Source organism: Meriones unguiculatus, chromosome 2, assembly GCF_030254825.1.
Source record: "Meriones unguiculatus strain TT.TT164.6M chromosome 2, Bangor_MerUng_6.1, whole genome shotgun sequence".
Taxonomy (NCBI): Eukaryota; Metazoa; Chordata; class Mammalia; order Rodentia; family Muridae; genus Meriones; species Meriones unguiculatus.
Window position 1 is genome coordinate 28,472,349 of NC_083350.1, and position 16,676 is coordinate 28,489,024.

At 50.3% G+C, this 16,676-nt stretch overlaps 1 protein-coding gene across 2 annotated transcripts in view; it reads left to right on the forward strand.

Annotated features, from left to right (window-relative positions):
- Positions 1-3,928: 3,928 nt before the first annotated feature.
- The window catches only part of Synpo (synaptopodin), a 55,238-nt gene continuing 42,490 nt past the window's right edge, over positions 3,929-16,676 (forward strand). Inside the window, exon 1 of one of the 2 annotated variants that reach the window (XM_021633694.2) lies at positions 3,929-4,044. The gene's annotated coding sequence lies outside the window, so the exon portion shown is untranslated. Of the gene's footprint in view, positions 4,045-4,605; positions 4,722-16,676 lie in introns of those variants that run through there. The other variant, XM_060377220.1, reaches the window with a different exon arrangement.

Consider the following 16,676-nt stretch of genomic DNA (forward strand, 5'->3'; position numbering starts at 1 on the left):
CAGAGTTGGGGCGGGAGCCTTCGGACAGGCAGACAGAGGTATGTGGGCCCCAGCTGCCTGCTGATAAGAGACCCCCAGTGCCATTCCAAAGGGATGTTTAATCAAGATGTATTTTTTCCCCTGCTGCAGACACTATTTTCTTTCTAATGCAGACTGCACCGGCCTTCGAGATAAGGCGCCTAGACATGTTCACACTGAGGCAGCCAAAACATGAGGCAGGAGGCAAAATATTCCCTTCTCATTCCCCCTTTACCCACTCCCCCTTGTTTCCTTTCATTCTCTCCAAGTTCTCATACCCCGCCACCTCCAGCCACTCCCCCCCCCCCAAGCTGACTGGCCTCTTCCGGCCTTCCAGTAAGTCAGCCCAAAGGAGCCAGGAAGGTATGTGGCCCAGAGGAAGTCAAAGGAGAGACACATAGAGAGCCCTCCTGAAGAAGAGGTCTAGGCCACAGCCCCCAACCCCTGTAACTATAGGAAGCTGGGAATAAGGAGAGGGCATGTCATTTACAGCCTTGCTTCTGCAGCCTTCTCCTTCATGCTTTTCCCATAACCTCTGCACACGGAATGCAGAATATTCTCTGGTTTGGAGGTTTAATCTGGAGGTGATTAGAGATCCCCTAACCACAGTCTCCTCTTCCTGACCCCCACTCCTGTCCTCCTAGTTCAAGGCTCTTTGGGGACGTTTTGGGGGAGGAGGCTTCCCAGCTGGCTTCCATGTAAAACTCCCCAGACAGAAGAGAGAGCTTCTGCCAGAGAGATCTAGGGAGGGTCCTGCCCCAACAAACTTACCCATCACCTGAATCAATCCCTTGCCTTTCTAGGCCTCAGTTGCCTCTGCCCCACCAAGGTGGTTAGACACGGAGAACCCAGTCTTGAAATCCCGCCTTTGGATTTTGCAGAAGGCAATGCTCTCTATCTTGGGCTTCTTGGGCACTGGCAAGCTGGCTGTGTGCCCACTCCCCTACCCCCAAATATCAGTACACCACCCTGCTCTGCTCAGGAAGTCACCCTACCCTCCACACATCTGGATGGAATTTACCCCCAAAGCAACTCCATTGCTGTGATGTGATCAGGACAGCTCATGTGTCAGAGGGGGCCCTGGCATGGGCTGTTGTGCTGGGGTGAGGGATCCAGGCTCCCCTCACAGCTCTAGTGCTTTCTTGGGGTCTCTGGGAAGATAAGGTCTGGAGAGCAGTGTCCTATTGTGGAAGAAACAGAGACACTGTGAAACCCGTTACTTCCTGTGCTGGCTTGAGTACCCCACCCCCAAACCAGGTAAGGGTGTAGAAGTTGGAGGGAAGAGGAAGTTGGTTCCTGAATGATGCCCATCAAGCCTGTGTAAATGGGACTCTCCTTGTCTGTATTCACGTACCGAACCCTTCTAGGGGGCCTTGATGCTCAGGCTGGTGTTTGCAAAGCTGTGACATTGAGGATTTAAGGACCTTGGGCTATGCTATGTCTTAGGAGCCCTTCTTTGGGAAATCAAGCTAATTCCTACTGTCTTAATGTGGCTTTTGCCACAGTGGGCTAGTTGGAGTCAGTGGGCTCTGGAGAGCACTTCCGGTTGCTCAGTCTCTACTGGAAACCCTAGTTCTGAGCCTGTGGCTCCTGGCCATCCTGCCTTTTTGGCCTCTTTCTCCTACCAACACAACCCAGTAGGATTTGTGCTCAAATTTCTGGTCCCAGTGCGCCATGCAAATCAGGTGCTCCACTAGGTCTGACATCACTGTTGTGACCTCCTAGTGAGGGGCCACCAGGTTGCCTAAGGAAAGATGAATGGGCTTAGATAAGAAACAACAGGCAGGATCGCCTATGCTCATCAGTAGCGGCTCTTGGCTGCTGGAGATTGCAGCCCTCTAGGCGTTAGGCCACAGGCCTGGGTTCCACACAAGCTGCACTGCCTGCACTCTGTCCATCGTCCCTGAGGACCTTTCCAAGACCAGTCTGAGTGGAGAGCTAAGTCCTGTGCTCATTTCTGCTGTCTAGAGAAAGAAAAATCCGAGGCCACGCCTTCCTCCCCAAGGGGCTTGCTTGTCAGAGGAGCCAGAGGGAGCCGATGCTCAAGTCAGTTGATGTTAATAGTGAGAAGCAAATGCTGAAGCTGGTGGTTGTACTTGTATACCTGCCCTGAAAGACACATGATGGGGCTGTTAGGCTTGAAGCTTAGCCTCCTCCCGGCTTAAAAAAAAAAAAAAAAAAAAAAAAAAGGCAATAAAGGGACAGTGCTCACCAAACACATCCCATAGTGCCAGCAGTCGGGGCTCTGCTCATGGCAGGATTATTATTATTGTGTGAAATGACTATAATCACGACAATTGCTCCTCACCTAGAAAATGGCCTCATACAGAACACAGCCCAGAACTCACAAGAAGCCTCTTTCAAAAAGGCTCCAAACTTCACCAATGGAGTTCTGTGCCCATGTCCAGAGCTCATGGACCCCTCTCACCAGAAAGTTGTCAACAGAAGTAAGAAGGGACAGGGGGTGGTTGGCTTCCTGGAGACCCAAGGGGCAGCCATCTTGGGGTGGAGGGTCTGAGTGGGGAAGAAGAAGAAGGAAACTGAGGTAGGGTCTCAAATGCACCTCCCCCAGTGCATCCATTCATCTGGGGTGATGTGGGCTGCTGTCTATTCACTGTTGGGGTGGAGGGGTAGAAGGGCTTCTTCAGCAGATGACTCTGAGAGGGGTGAAGGTTACACTGAGGACCACCCAGGGGCAAAGAGAGCAGTTCAGGCCTGTTGGAACCCAGACAGAATTTAATACCAGGATCTAGGCACAACATGAAATTCCAGAAAGGGAAATCACCACGTTGGTGAAAGTCCCTTCCACATCCTCTAGCACATGATCTTTGTCACTCAGTGAGAGGTTCTGTCTTCTTGGTTCATGAGGGGAAAAAAATGTCCTCAGAAGGACTCTTATGGGTTACTGATGGCAGGATGAGGCTGAAAAGTCAGACCTCCTGCTCTCAGGCCAGTGCTGTTTTCCCACAGACACCTTAAGGATGCTGCCTAAAGGCAGGTAGGGTAGTCCCACAACAGACTTCATTAAATGATGTGGTGATGGTTCTGCAATCTCAAGACCAGAGCTGGGGACAGTGGTGTGTGACTGACATTAGGGTCACAGTAGCTGGGTCTGGAGTCAGGAGACCCTGACTTGGAGGCCCAGGCTTGTACTGACTACCCCTGTGACCCAGGGAAGGAGCAAAAACCTCTGAGCCTGAGTGACTGCCAGCAGAGATGAGTGGTACAGACTACTGAAAAAGAGTATCTTTGAGAGGCCCCTGAGCAGATGGAAGCCGAGACCTTTGTACCAAGTACGCAGAGGCTTAGTCATGGCTGGAGCCCGTGGCAGGGATTCAGGCAACCTATCATAATTACGTACGCTCATTTGTGCACTTGGTGTCGCTCCGTATGCTCATTACTTAGATAAATGGATAAGCAGACAGCTGGCAAGAAGAGACTAGGCTCTAACAGCAATGGAGGTAACTCAGCACTGGGATCCCTGTGTGATGCCGCCACGCAAGGGTTTGTCTGAGGGGAGCTGAGGTTCTATTCAGTCGCAAAGCCACACAGCACGTGCAGGCCTGAGGTCAAGCTTCTAATTTCTGGCCTGCTGTTACCTTGCTTTACCTTCTCCAAGGCCTGCCCCTCTCTGGGCCCGTTTCTCTTCCTGGAGGATAGAAAAAAGGCACCTGAGGAGTGGGGGAGCTGAGCTGCCATAGAGGGAGACTTTCTCACACCTGAAGCCTCCAGGCCTGTTGGGATATGCCGGCCTGAAGGGGATTTCCTGGGGCGGGCCCTGTTCCTAGGGCTGCTGACGGTATCTTTGGATAGGTGCCCAGAATGGGGGTGCTGTGCTCAGATCAGTGTTCCAGTGGGAAAAAGAGGCGGGCACACTCCCAGCCCACATGCTGGCCCTGCCTCCTGGCCCTGGGGTCTCCCCACCTTTACCCCTGAGGTGAGGAAATAGGGCATCTCGCCTGTTGAAGGAAGCAACACTGCCCCTTGGCCCAGGATCCTGATATGTTTGCGTGTGACTTCAGGCAAGTCCCTGCCTATTTCTGGGCCTTGGCTCTGGTTTGTACAGCGAGGAAGGCAGAGATTTGCAAGTTCTTTTGGAACTCTGACACTGAGATCTGTCTGGGGGCTGGGGGTTCTGAGAATTGGGACAGGATAGGACTGGGTTCTAGGGACTCACCTCCCCTATAGAGTGGAAGATGTGGAGGCCCAAGAATACGTGGGTGCAGGAGAAAAGGAGCCCCCAGGCCTCAGGTGGCTTCAAGAGGGGGCCAGGCAAGCCCAAAGGCTCAGAAAGATGTTTATTCTGAAGTGTCTGGTGTCAGAGGGGCCTTTTCTCTGGGGTTTGAAATGCTCCAGAAGTCAGCACTCTGCATGTGTGTGTTTGTTGAGCAGAACATGGGCTGCATTTATTCATCCTTTCGCCTGAGCCCTTAAAAATATAGATGGCTAATGTCTTCAGTATGTATGAAATATCCCATATGCTCGGAAACAAAAGGGGCTCTGTTATTAAAGTTTCATTTCCACACGCCCCCTCCCCTCCCTCCCTCCCGCCCCCTGACACCCTGCCCTCCTCCCATCCCGTTCAGCCTGCTAGAGACAGCAGAGAGAGGAGGCAGGCGGGCAGGCGGTGGGCAGCGAGCTGCGGTGGACAGAGGCCGGGCACAACCAGCTTCCTCTCCAGTCTGTGCCGAGTCCAGCTCCAGGTGAGGGGGGTGACAGTGAGAAATGACTGCAGAGTTTTCCAGAGCAGAAAGGTTCCCGGGATGTCCAGTGGGGAGTGGGAGCTGAGGTGGCCCTTCTTGTGGGCTCCTATGGAGCTGGGGCCCTGGCAGGGTCCCACTGTCTGGGACGGAAATGCCCGCTCTCCTGCTAACTGAAACCACATGTGCCTCCCAGGCAGCGGGACAAGGACACCGCCTGGCCTGAGGCTTGGGACTGGGGGGAGAGAAAAGATGTAGCTTGGGTTGCAGTGTGCTCCAGAGTAGGTGAAGGGCTATGCGGGAAAGCTTGCATGTGTGTCGGGGCTCATCAGAGTGCAAGAAGACGTCAAGGTTCTGTGTGTGTGTGTCCCTGTTCATGCATGCACGAATAGGCGTGTGCCAATCTCCATGCTGGATGTGTGTCGCTCACAGGACTCACATAGCCTCTCTCCCGGCCCAGTGGAGGTCTCACTGTACTAGGCTCCTTTCTGCCTCCTGCCCTCTATTAAGCGTTTCCTGCACCCACATTCAGTCTTCTCTTATTTGTGGGACCTCTTCCCATTTTCCAGGTGGGAGGGTAATGGCAGCCCACTTTCCTCATCTGTTTTCTGTTCTTCGTAGCAGCCCTTCACCTTTAAGAGCTTGACATTGTCACCATAGCCCTGGAAGGTAAGGAAACCAAGCTTGAGCCTTGAGACAGCTTGTTCATGGCCATCGGGAGGACTAGGGTTGGGCCTGTCGAGACTCAGGCAGAGGGCATGCATGGGCTGACTGGGCTGAGGACTTAGGCTTGGGGAGAGACAGAGCCTCCCTTCTCCATTCTTCAGCCAGTGGGATCGTTTCTGAGGGCCAGGTAACCTGAGTCCAGGGTCATTTCTCCTTAAAGAATGAGCCTTTCGGGGTGGGGGTGGGGAGAACGGACGGGGATGGGAGGGGGGTGATGACGAATAACTTCTTATTCAGGTGGTGGCCCTGTCAGGCTTTGCTGCACAGGCCCCCACCCATCACCTGGTCTCAGTCTTCTTGCCTACAATGAAATGGTTGGGCCAGGGCGGTGCTTCCAAAGCCCAGCATACATACCACTGGCAGCTCATGTCACAGTGCCCTGTGCACTGCTGCTTTCCATCTTAACAAGGAGTGAGTTTTAGTCTTACTTACACGGGGGAGAATGTACAACCAGCACGTCAGAGCTGGGAGGAGATTTACTCTTCTAAAATGAATGAAAACTGGCATTCAGTAGAAAGTCCTTTAGGTCCTGTGCTTTTGGGCAGTGGATCTTTTAACGCTTCTGGCATTGAAACTGCTCTCATGAGTGTTGGTTCTCGGGCTGAGTGTGCAGCTCAGTTAGGAGAGTATTAGTCTAGATGTATAAAGCCCTGGGTTTGATCCTTATTACTGCAGAAGCCAGAAGTGGTGGTGCACACTTGTAATCCCAGTAGCCACAAGGTAGAGGTCATCCTGCAATCGATATCATTTGAGGCCAGTATGGGGTACATGAGACCCTGTCTTACACATACAAGGGAGTGTAGTTCCAGCTGTTGAGAGTCAGATGTGAGTTGCTGTGGAGACTATCTTTTGCTCCCACTGCAATTCCATGAATTCAGAGCAGAAAGACCAGTTGCTGTGATGTGTGGTGTGTGTGTGTGTGCTGTTTGGGAGAACAAGGGCCAGCAGGGGAAGAGGGAGTTTGGTGTCCAAGGTCAGGGGCAGGGGCCTTGGGAAAAAGAATGTCCCTTGAGTGGTATTTCAAGTGCTTCCTCTGGTCCCAGCCTTCCTTAGAATTGCTGATAGGGTCGGGTGGAGCTGTCCTGAGGCTGCCACCTTGGCTCACGCCTTTCCTGCCATTCAGCCCCTGCTCTCAGCCACTTGGCTGTGATTTGTATGCTGAGCCAGGACAAATAGGCAGTGCTGGAGGGAACGTACAAGGTGTGTGTGTGTGTGTGTGTGTGTGTGTGTGTGTGTGTGAGCCTTAGCAGCACCCTAGTCAATTGCCCAGGCTGAGCTGGTCTAAGATGGTGTCCTTGAGGACACACCCCTCCTCCATGAGTTCACTGTGGCTGCTATTGTAGCTTGGTCATCGCTCATACATGGAGCGGTGGTCACTTTCCCATCACCAGCTCTTGGGAAAGAGCTATTCTGCTCCTTTGTAGAACAGCAACTTGTGGGACCATTCTTTCTTGTCTCATCCGTACTGAGTAGAGGGCACTGACCTCTGGCACACAGTGGTAGAGATCATACTTGGGTAGGGAGGAGTTCATGACCCCTTCTTGAGGAGGAAGAATCTGAAGGCTGGGTTCATTATAAACTTAGCTCTAATACGTTGTGTGTGACCAAGAACACACCCCTTACATTCTCTTTCTGTTCTCTAACTCAAGGAATCATCATCTCTGATTGAACAGAACAGCCTGTGGTAGAGCAGCAACCTCACTTCTTGGCTGTTCTTGATTCTCTAGAAGGGTGCCTCCCCTGCACAGTGGGACCAACCTCAAGCAGGTTGGTCATGTGGAGTCATCCACATTCTGCAGGCCCAGGCTTCTTTGGGCTGGTGAAGGCTGTTTCAAATTCTGAGGCAGCATCCGGCTAGGGTCAGGGGCACAGTTCCTGCCTGTGGAACTCAGCGCATCTAACGGGCCTTTAGTGGCCTTGTGAGGCCTGCTGAATAGTCACAGCTACTCCACTGCTGAGGCCTGATAAGCCTTCCCTGGGCTGTTCCTGAGAGTTCTGGGGATCAGCCTGACTGAGGCTCTGCTCAGTGGGTAGGCTGTGAGCCGCAAGACCAGCTTTTCCCCCAAAGAAATGTCCTCATTTGGAGAACAGACCTGCTTCTGTTTGGGTGGTCAGTGACGGAGGCACAGGATTAGCGCTCCACTGAGCTCCCCACAGCAGCCTTGCCCGGGCTCACCATCTCCTTCCGTTTCTCTGAGTCCTTTTTTCTGGGTTTTTTAGAAGCTGAGTGAAAGTGGAAAAAGCAGTTTATCTGTAGTGCTGGCACCCAGAGCTACTAGTGATAATTTAAACCTCAGGGAAGGGGAAACCAAGGGCTGCAATTGTAAGAGAAAATAAACAAACAAACAAAGGATAAGGTCCCACAGCCAGCCTGCATAGGTTGTTCCAGAAGCAGCTAGGTCTCTGTGATATTCCGGGCTCTACTTTTTTGATGGGTGAGATGGATCATCAGAAAGTGACACAGCAACTAGGACCAATGGCCATGTACACACCACATTGGGCACCAAGGGCATTACAATTCCATAACTCTACTGTTACAGCAAAGACAACAAGACCCTGAGGTGTCAGACTAGCACCAATTCTTCCCCTGGCTGGGATCCAGTCCTAGCCTGTGGCTTTGTGAGTTCAAACAAGCCACCAAATTCTACTGGGTCTCACCTCCTCATATGAGGCAGATGCAGAAACAGCATCCATCTCGTGGTGGCTATAGGACTCCATCAGCTCTTTGAGCTCCCGGCACACAGAAAGTACTCGAATGATGGAGGCCTGGAGGCCTTGCCCCTCAGATGAATCTCCTCCTACAGTCCACTCCTACTCTGTTGCAGCCCTCATAATCATTTGGCTCATTGGCCAGAAGGTTCAGGTACCTTGCCCTGGGATCGTCTTAGACTTTGCCACGAACAATGTCCAAAATAGCTCTTGGAACAGCTCACTCTAGACTCACAGGATGGGTGTAGTCAGTGAGGGGGAGGGGCAGGGACAGTGGGGGGTTTACACCTGGAGAATTCTAAGTGGGACACACTTGGGAAACTAAGGCTTTGGGAGGGAAAGGGCTGGTGTGGACAGGGATAGAAGATGTGCAGGAAAGAAGGAAAAAGCAGGCAAGCCTATTCCAGGCTACCGTTGAGCTCCACTGGAAGCAGGAGGGGGTTAAAGGAACCAGAAAGCAGAGGAACACACAGTCAGGAGATGGCCTGGAGCACTGAGCTGGGCTTGTTTGGTCTGGCTGAGCAGCCTCCTGGGCCACCCTCACCATGTGCACGTGAGCAAATGAGCACATACAGAAATCCACCAATGACCATGTACTTCACACAAGGAAACAAGCGTACAGCTACATACCAGCATACAGGCACACAGAGGCATATGGACATGCAAATAGATATACACATACATAATTCACATGTCTGTGCACACACACACACAGAGTCATTGACCCAGAGGAGGTCTTACATAGAGAGACACATATACAACAAAGACACTCAGAAACACTAAACAAGGCAGGGAAGCTCCAAGGTGGAAGGCATGGGCTGGGATCTGCCTGTCTGTGAGCAGCTTGCTGGAGGCTGCAGTTTTGCTCATTTGTTGTTTTCTGAGACAGGGTTTCTCTGTTCAGTCTTGGCTGTCCTGGACTTCCTTTGTAGACCAGGCTGGCCTCGAATTCACAGGATCCGCTTGCCCCTGAGATTATAAGCATGCACCACTACAGCTATTCTGAAGCAGACCACCAGAGTGCAGAGCTTTAGCTGTCAGCTCCCCAACCATGTCTGAGCTGCTAAAGGTCCTACCACGGCCCAGGCATGGGGCTCAGCTCTGCACCTCCAACATGGCCAGGCCCAGGGCAGCAGCAATAGGAGTTGGCTTCTTTACCCCTAGATGAGGAGTGCCATGCTCGTGCCAGAGTGGAAGAAGCAGGCTGAGCCTCTGTGTGTGTGTAGTTCAGGCTTTGATGAAGAACTGGAGCATCGACAGGCTGGATCAGCATGGCCTTGATCCTTGAGCATCTTCCATCACCTTCTTTTCCTTGGTCTACCCCATCCTGAGGCTATACCTCTTTCTCCCACCCACCCAGCCACTGCTTCAGCAAGCATGTCCCAAGTTTCCTTAGTAACAGCTTTGGGCAGCTGTTTGTATCCTTTCTATTATGTTATGGCAGCCCGCATGTATGATGAGGGGAGGGCATTATCTTTTTTAATTGGCTTAGGTCTTGGCTCTACCCTGACTGTAAAAGTACACTCGTGTGTGTGTGTGCTAAAATGCAATAAAATATTTATAATTTTGTCTATTGGGCTCACAACTGTGCAGGTATGGAGTGTAGGACATATGGTATAAACAGATGTACAGTGAGATCTTTGTGGACCTTGAGCATAAGATCTAGCAGCTGTTGAAAGGAAAACACCACTGCACTGGTAGAATGTTCCTCTTTATTGATGCAGGTAGGATGCCTAGAAAGGCGAGGCATGGGCTTTCATGTTCCCTGTGGGTCTGGTTTTCTACTACTGAGAAATGATAAAGTGGGCTCACAGGAAGGAGGGTGGGCAGCATGGGTCTGTGTGTTTTTGTAGGTCTGGATGAGGGTTAGCTACATAAGAATGATGGACATCCCCAGAGAGGCGAGATCAGTGGTGGTGGCGGAGGCTTGAGGTACCAGACACGAGGTCTCAGTTCTATAGAAAAGGGGTTCTAAAGATTAAGAATGTGCTGGCTTTGCAGGAAACAAGACCCGACACCTCAGACGTATCAGCTTAAACTTAGTACCCAGTGAAAGGAGGTTCATAAGTCAGAGAGATAAACCAGAGAGGTGGTTCAGTAGTTAAGAGCACTGGCTGCCCTTCCAGAGGATCAGGGTTCAATTCCCATCACTCATATGGCTCATAACCATCTGTAACTTCAGTCCCAATGATCTGATGATGTCCTCTTCTGGCCTCTATGGGTACCAGGCATGGACTGTGGTTCACAGACATACACACACAGGCAAAACACCCATACACATAAAAAGAAGCAAGTACAATTTAAAAATATATAAGGACTCCAGAAATCACAGAGAGCTTACCCCCCTCAGGGTCAAAATTTGACTCACAAATTGGTGTCCCCACAGTACTATTGTTTCTGTATTAGGTGCTAAAGATGAAGGTCCTTCAGGGGAGACTTGGACATATTGAGAGCCACAGACCTACCAGAGTTGGGGAAGCCATTGAAGAGCATCCGGAACAACCGTCTCACTTAGTGGAGGGGTAAACTGAGGCAAATGAGGACAGTAGGTAGGCAGTCTAAACTATCCCACCTGAATGCACCTCATCTTGTCTGAAATCAGTGGACTCATAGGAGGTGGGAGATGATAGTTCTAGCCCAAATAGGTTTCCAGTCCTGGGCTCCTATAAGTCCCCAACCTGCCAGGCCAGTGATGGACTAAAAATGTCGCTATCAGAGAAGGCTACCTGGAGGAGGAGCCTGCATTCCCTTCACCACAACTTCTGGCATGTCTTACTTGGGATATGTTCACATGCACTCACTTAGGCCCCGTAGATGTCACCCATTACAGTAGGTCAAGAGATCTGATAACGGCTATGCAGAAGGAGGAAATGACAATTTCCTGCTTTGTACTCTACAGTATACTTTCCACTTTATGAAGTTGCCTGGTATGGTCCTTCATTCTCTAGCTCATTGCCTCTCCCCCCCCCCCCGCCCTTCTAACCTCACTCTCAAACCCAGGAGAATCCCTACCTGCCTCTCAGTCCTTATAGCAAGCTCGATATACAGTATGTAGCAGGAGAACTACATGTCAGAGCTGGGCGTGGTGGCACATGCCTGCGATCCCAGTACGCTGGCCACAGAGGCAGGAGGATAATGTACAGGATAGCCTTGTCTACACAGCCAGTTTCAGAATGGTCAGGGCTACCTAGAAAGACTGTCAAAACAAAATGAGAGACACAGAGAGAGAGAAGAGAGAGAGAGAGAGAGAGAGAGAGAGAGAGAGAAACTAGGTGGTGGCTCAGGCTAGCCTGGGCTACAGAGTGATTTAAAGGCTAGCCTTGGCTATGTAATGAACCCTTGTCTCAAGAAAGGAAAAGAAAAAAGAGAAGAAATAGAACAAATTACCTCCCTCAATCCCAAAGAAACAAACTATGCAGACTGAAAAAGCAAACAGTGAGAAAAGCTGAGCTGGCTGCAGAGCGAGGACTAGTAACCAGAACCCTTCCTGAGCCAGGCCCTGTACCTGGCATGGTACAGAGTGCTCCTCCTATGTCACCTCATTTCAACCCCACAACAGTGCCCAGGAGGCGGCTGTCCTTGGCCCTATTTTACAGGTGGTCAAATTGAGGCTAAGAGGCTCAGCTACACCTCAGATCCCTGAAGTTCAAGGGTCTGGCATAGATGACATGCCTTCCCAGACTGAGGCTATTGTGATAACGGAAGCACATGTGTAATTTTCAGATGTCTGTGGCCACATTGAAAAACAAGCAAGCAAGCAAGCAAACAACAAAAAACACTGGTGGAAGAAAAAAAGACACTGGTGAAATTAATTGTAATAATGTACTTGCTTACAAACCAGGTGGAGTTATTCTGAGACTTTCTCTAGATTGTTTTTTGTTTGTTTGTTTGTTTGTTTTTTCCAGTTGGCATCATCTTGGGAGTGGTCTGTATTCTTTGCTTAGAGCATGTATCACTCTGACTGCCATATTACAACCCCTCGGTAGCACATGCGGCTAGTGGTAGCCAACTTGGTTAGCACAACTCTATACTCCATTGCATTGCAAGGGCTTACGGTGTATCTCTGGCTCACAGGAAGAACCCAATAATATTAGACTCTAGCTTGATCATCTTTATCATTACCTGCTGTTTGTTGAGGAAGAGGCTGGGATGCGGCCACAATCCTTTGGCATAAGCCGCACCCTGATGTCTCTATTTCCAATCTTCTGGGCCTAAAGCTTGATGTCTCCCAGAAGAGGAGCCACCTCTGTGAACCTTTGGCCTTAATGTTAGGAAGAGGCAGCTTGGAGAGGAGGAGAGGCTTCTGAGAACCCTCCATCTCCCCAGCTGGCCAGCTGGGTACCACATGAATCGAGGCCTCCTGAGGGTTGATAAGCCTGTGGCCCATCTGCTCAGGATGTTGCAAACAAGAAGGCAAAGGAAACTCTGCCTCCCAGGTTCCTGTGTGCTTTTAGCTGTGAGGATTGTAAGCCAACAAATAGAACTCATTATCCTTCACGCACACTTTTCATGGAACCCCATGAATTATTAAATGAGACAGGGACAGGGGTCCGCACTTCTTCCTTTCCACTACTGTCTGGGAACAGCTACTGCGTGCTTGCAAAGAGCGCACAGGAATCACTAGGAAAGATAACTTGCAGATGCCTGAGTCCCACTCCTAAACACATATGTCATCCGCCAGGGCTTCAGCCAGGGAGTGGGGATATTCGAAACCTTCTCAGGTGATTCTAATGTACGGGCAAGCTGGGAAACAAAGCGACACCTCTTGGAGGCATGTACTCAGAGCATGTGCCCAGGCAGCTCTCACAGCCGTCATGGCCCAGGTGTGGTTTCAGGGAAAGCAGAGGCTCACCGCAGTTGAGGGAGCGGAGTGTAGTGTAATTTGCTGGCTGTGGCTTTAACCACTTCTGGAGTGGTCAGTGCTCAACAGTGGGCTCTGTAGGGAGAAAGACCTTGGTTTGTAATATCTTCCCATTTCCATGTTATGGCCACTCCCACCACGGTCCATTTGGAGCTACCAATTATCCTCTGTAGGGGTATAGAGGTGGTGGGAGATACGTACATTTCTGGTTGAAGAGATGGGTTGGTGGGTAAGAGTGCTTGCTGCATAAGCATGGAGACCTCAGTTCATACCTCAGCACCCATATAAAAAGCTGGGTGTGGCTGCGCCAATAACCTCAGTGCTGTGGGGGAAGAGACAGGAGGATCACACAGGTGTGTTGGCCATGAGCCTAGTGCCAGGTTCAAAGAGAGACCCTGTCTCAAAAGAATAGAATGGAGAGTACAGTCGAGGACACCTGATGTCCTCCTTTAGCCTCTACTAGTGAACTCTTCACACACACACACACACACACACACACACACACACACACAGATAAAACAATAGAGATATGTACATTTGCTGTGAAGGATATATGCCTGGGTTTTCCTCACGCTGACAAAAACTCTGGGTGAAGAGGGGGCCTATGAGTGGGAAGGAGATGGAGAGGAACGCCCTGAAGTTTTAGCTTCTTTTGCAAACTGCAATCATACTACACTGCTTTTGTTCAATTTGGACTTGTCCTGTTGAGTCTCCAAGGGTAGGATGAGATGGCCAGGAAAAACAGTCATGGCCTTGGGGAAGTTCCTCCCCTTCTTGGTTCTCATCTCCTCTTGAGCCAGGAGGAAACTTGTGGCTTCCCAGGCTGGTCTAATCTAGCCAGTAATAGCCCCATATTTATAGCCATGACTTCAGTCTCTCCAGTTTTGTCAGAGCTGGTTCTTTGGCCCGTGTACTTGTCAACCCAGCATGGCAGAAATAGGTGTGACGTGCAGAGGACTTAGCTGATTTGGTGCCGCTTGGATTTGTAAGTCCATTTAGAACAGGCTTGGCACCTAGGGCCCTGAGTGCTAGGTGCTGCAGGCGATCCAGAGCTGGAAATGGGTTTTGAGGCTCAAGCTTAGGGATCATTGAGCACCAGAGTAGAGGGCTGTGTTTAAGCCAGGACCAGAACGGTGACCTTTGTGTTGTATGGCACATCCCTCCCCTCTTGGAGTCCTCAGAGAAACCCAATGACTACTTCATACCCAGGTACCTGTCAGGGTACCCGGGTACCCAGTTTGACCATTGCCCTGCTCATGGACCATGGGCAGAGACTCCTTTTTGATGGGCCTCTGCTTTCCTCTACTAACCGGGAAAAAGAGTAGCAGGTTATGGGAGGAGTAGCAGGTGCTGGCCTCAAAATGTCAGGTGTGAGCAAGATCAGTGGTGGACACAGTGTCCAGGACAGGCCCTGCCCAGAATCAGTGTTCAGCAGATGGCAGCCTGGTTCTTACTCTACACCCACAGGCATCCTCTCACAAAACAATAATTACAGTGGCAGTAGCTGCACCTTAGTGAGCTCTGTCACAGGTCGCCTTATTTAATCCTTCCAGGGACTATCCAAAATCACCACCGTGATTCCCAGACTCATTGCAAAGCATCTGTTTTGTTTTGTTTTTTTGTTTTTTTCTTTTCAGGAGGAGGAGGAGGAGGAGGCATCCAATCAATTTTATAATCGTGAAACGCAATGTTCTCAAGTGAAATAATACTAATATGTGAAATCAAAGATTTTATACTGATTGCAAAAAATATTCTGTCCTCAACAGTAGATAGATGTAGTCATAGGAGGATGGGCAGGCTCTAAAATGGGGAGTAACTGAGTCATCAGCACATTAGCATGAGAACCGTACCTCCCAGGGCATCTGCCATTTAATGTTGATTTTTATGCTTTTAAAATAATCGCATATGAGAATCTAATGCCATCGTGAACTTGAAATACGTATGCTACCCAAAACCCAGAATAGCATCTGTGGAGGTTTCTCTCTGCTTGCTCTATCTCGACTCTACACAACACTCCCCGGCTTTCTTTCCTGCTTAATTATGCTTTCATCCCATTTAGCACCATCTGACTTGCTTGCTTATTTATTTATTTATTATCTGTCCATCCCAACCAGCATGTGAGCCCCACGTGGGCAGGCTTTCTTTTTCCTTTGTTCACTGTGTGCCACAGCACTTAAAATAGCAGGCGTTCGTGAATGCGTGTTGAGTGAAAGAACAGAGAATTGAATGACTGAGCCTCTGCTCTGCCAACATGGCACCAGGGACTCAGAGAGGCAACGTGACTCATCCAGGGTTATTTGCATTCTCGAGGTGTGGCTAACATTCACCTCTCTGAAGACTCCTGGTCCCTCACTGCCCTCTCGGGCCAAGGATTTCCTGATGCTTCTGGGTTCTCCTAGCCTCACGTCGTGCTTACACAATCCAGGCTCCTTCTCCCCCAGGGACAGATGGGAATGGAAGTGAAGAGAATCAAGGAAGAAGGAGAGACTATAGCAGCTTGGGCCTCTTGACACTGCTGATAGGATAGAGATGGAGGAGGCCAGAATCCTTGTCTTTTCTTCAGGACCTAGGAAGAAGACTGGGAAATGAGTAGCTGTACTTGGCTCCCCCAAAAGACACTGGGTCAGGGGAAGTGCAATGAGGGGGCCCACTGCTTCTGCTCCACCAACCACACTACCCAAGACTTTCTCATCTGGAGAAATTGAGGCCCGGGGAAAGGAAGTAACATCTCCAAGAATGCAAAACAAAACAATGACAAGTACCACAGCCAATCTGGAGGTTGCAAGAGCATCATAGGATTCCTGATTTGATGTCCCTGCCTTGGTATCCATCCGGATTTGCCCCAGGAGAGAGGCAAATGGGGCATCCTCTCAGCTCAGATGCTTGAGGACAGCGCAGACCCTCTGCTTAATGGCAAAGAGACCTCAGTTCTGAACAGGATAGACACTGTCCTTTATCCAATATGAAGCTGAGGGGCCTGTCAGATAGGAGTGAGCTGGGCTAATTTTGAGAAACCCCTTTCCCAGGCAATCCCATTTTTACCATCAGCTACATATATGTTTAATCCCTTGGTTACCCCACATACATGTGTTAAGGGACAACAGTGTGCCAGGTGATGTAGCAGGCATTGGAGGGAACCTCCCATCCTGCCATCTTCTCCTTCATTCATCCATCGGCTCATATACTACTTATTTACATTGCTGAGGGAGTGCAGCCTTGTGGATAAGCTGTGATGTCTCGAGTGAGGGACTTTGGGGGATTGGAACCTGATTTATCCACTTGCTTGGCTGTGTGTACTTGGCAGTTTACAGAAGCTAGACTTCCTTATCTATGGAATGATGTTAATAATAGCACCCTTCCCCCCATCTCCTGAGGAAGGTCAAATGAATGAAGTGTTTGGAATAGCACCCGACTGACACTACACAGCCATCATCTCTTATCACCTATATTGCTTTTAATGTGCTGGGCACTGTGCCATGAGCCAAGGAAACTGCTCCAAAATATTCCTGTTCCAGGGACCCCTGAATGCCAGCCATGGTCTAGTCTCTGGCCTTCCGCTCCAGCCCCATTCCACAGAACTGCTCAGCAGAAGTCCAGGGTTGCAGCTACAGTGTTAGCAGAAAGGGTCCTGGCAATTGAAATCTGTCACAGTCTGGCCCCCT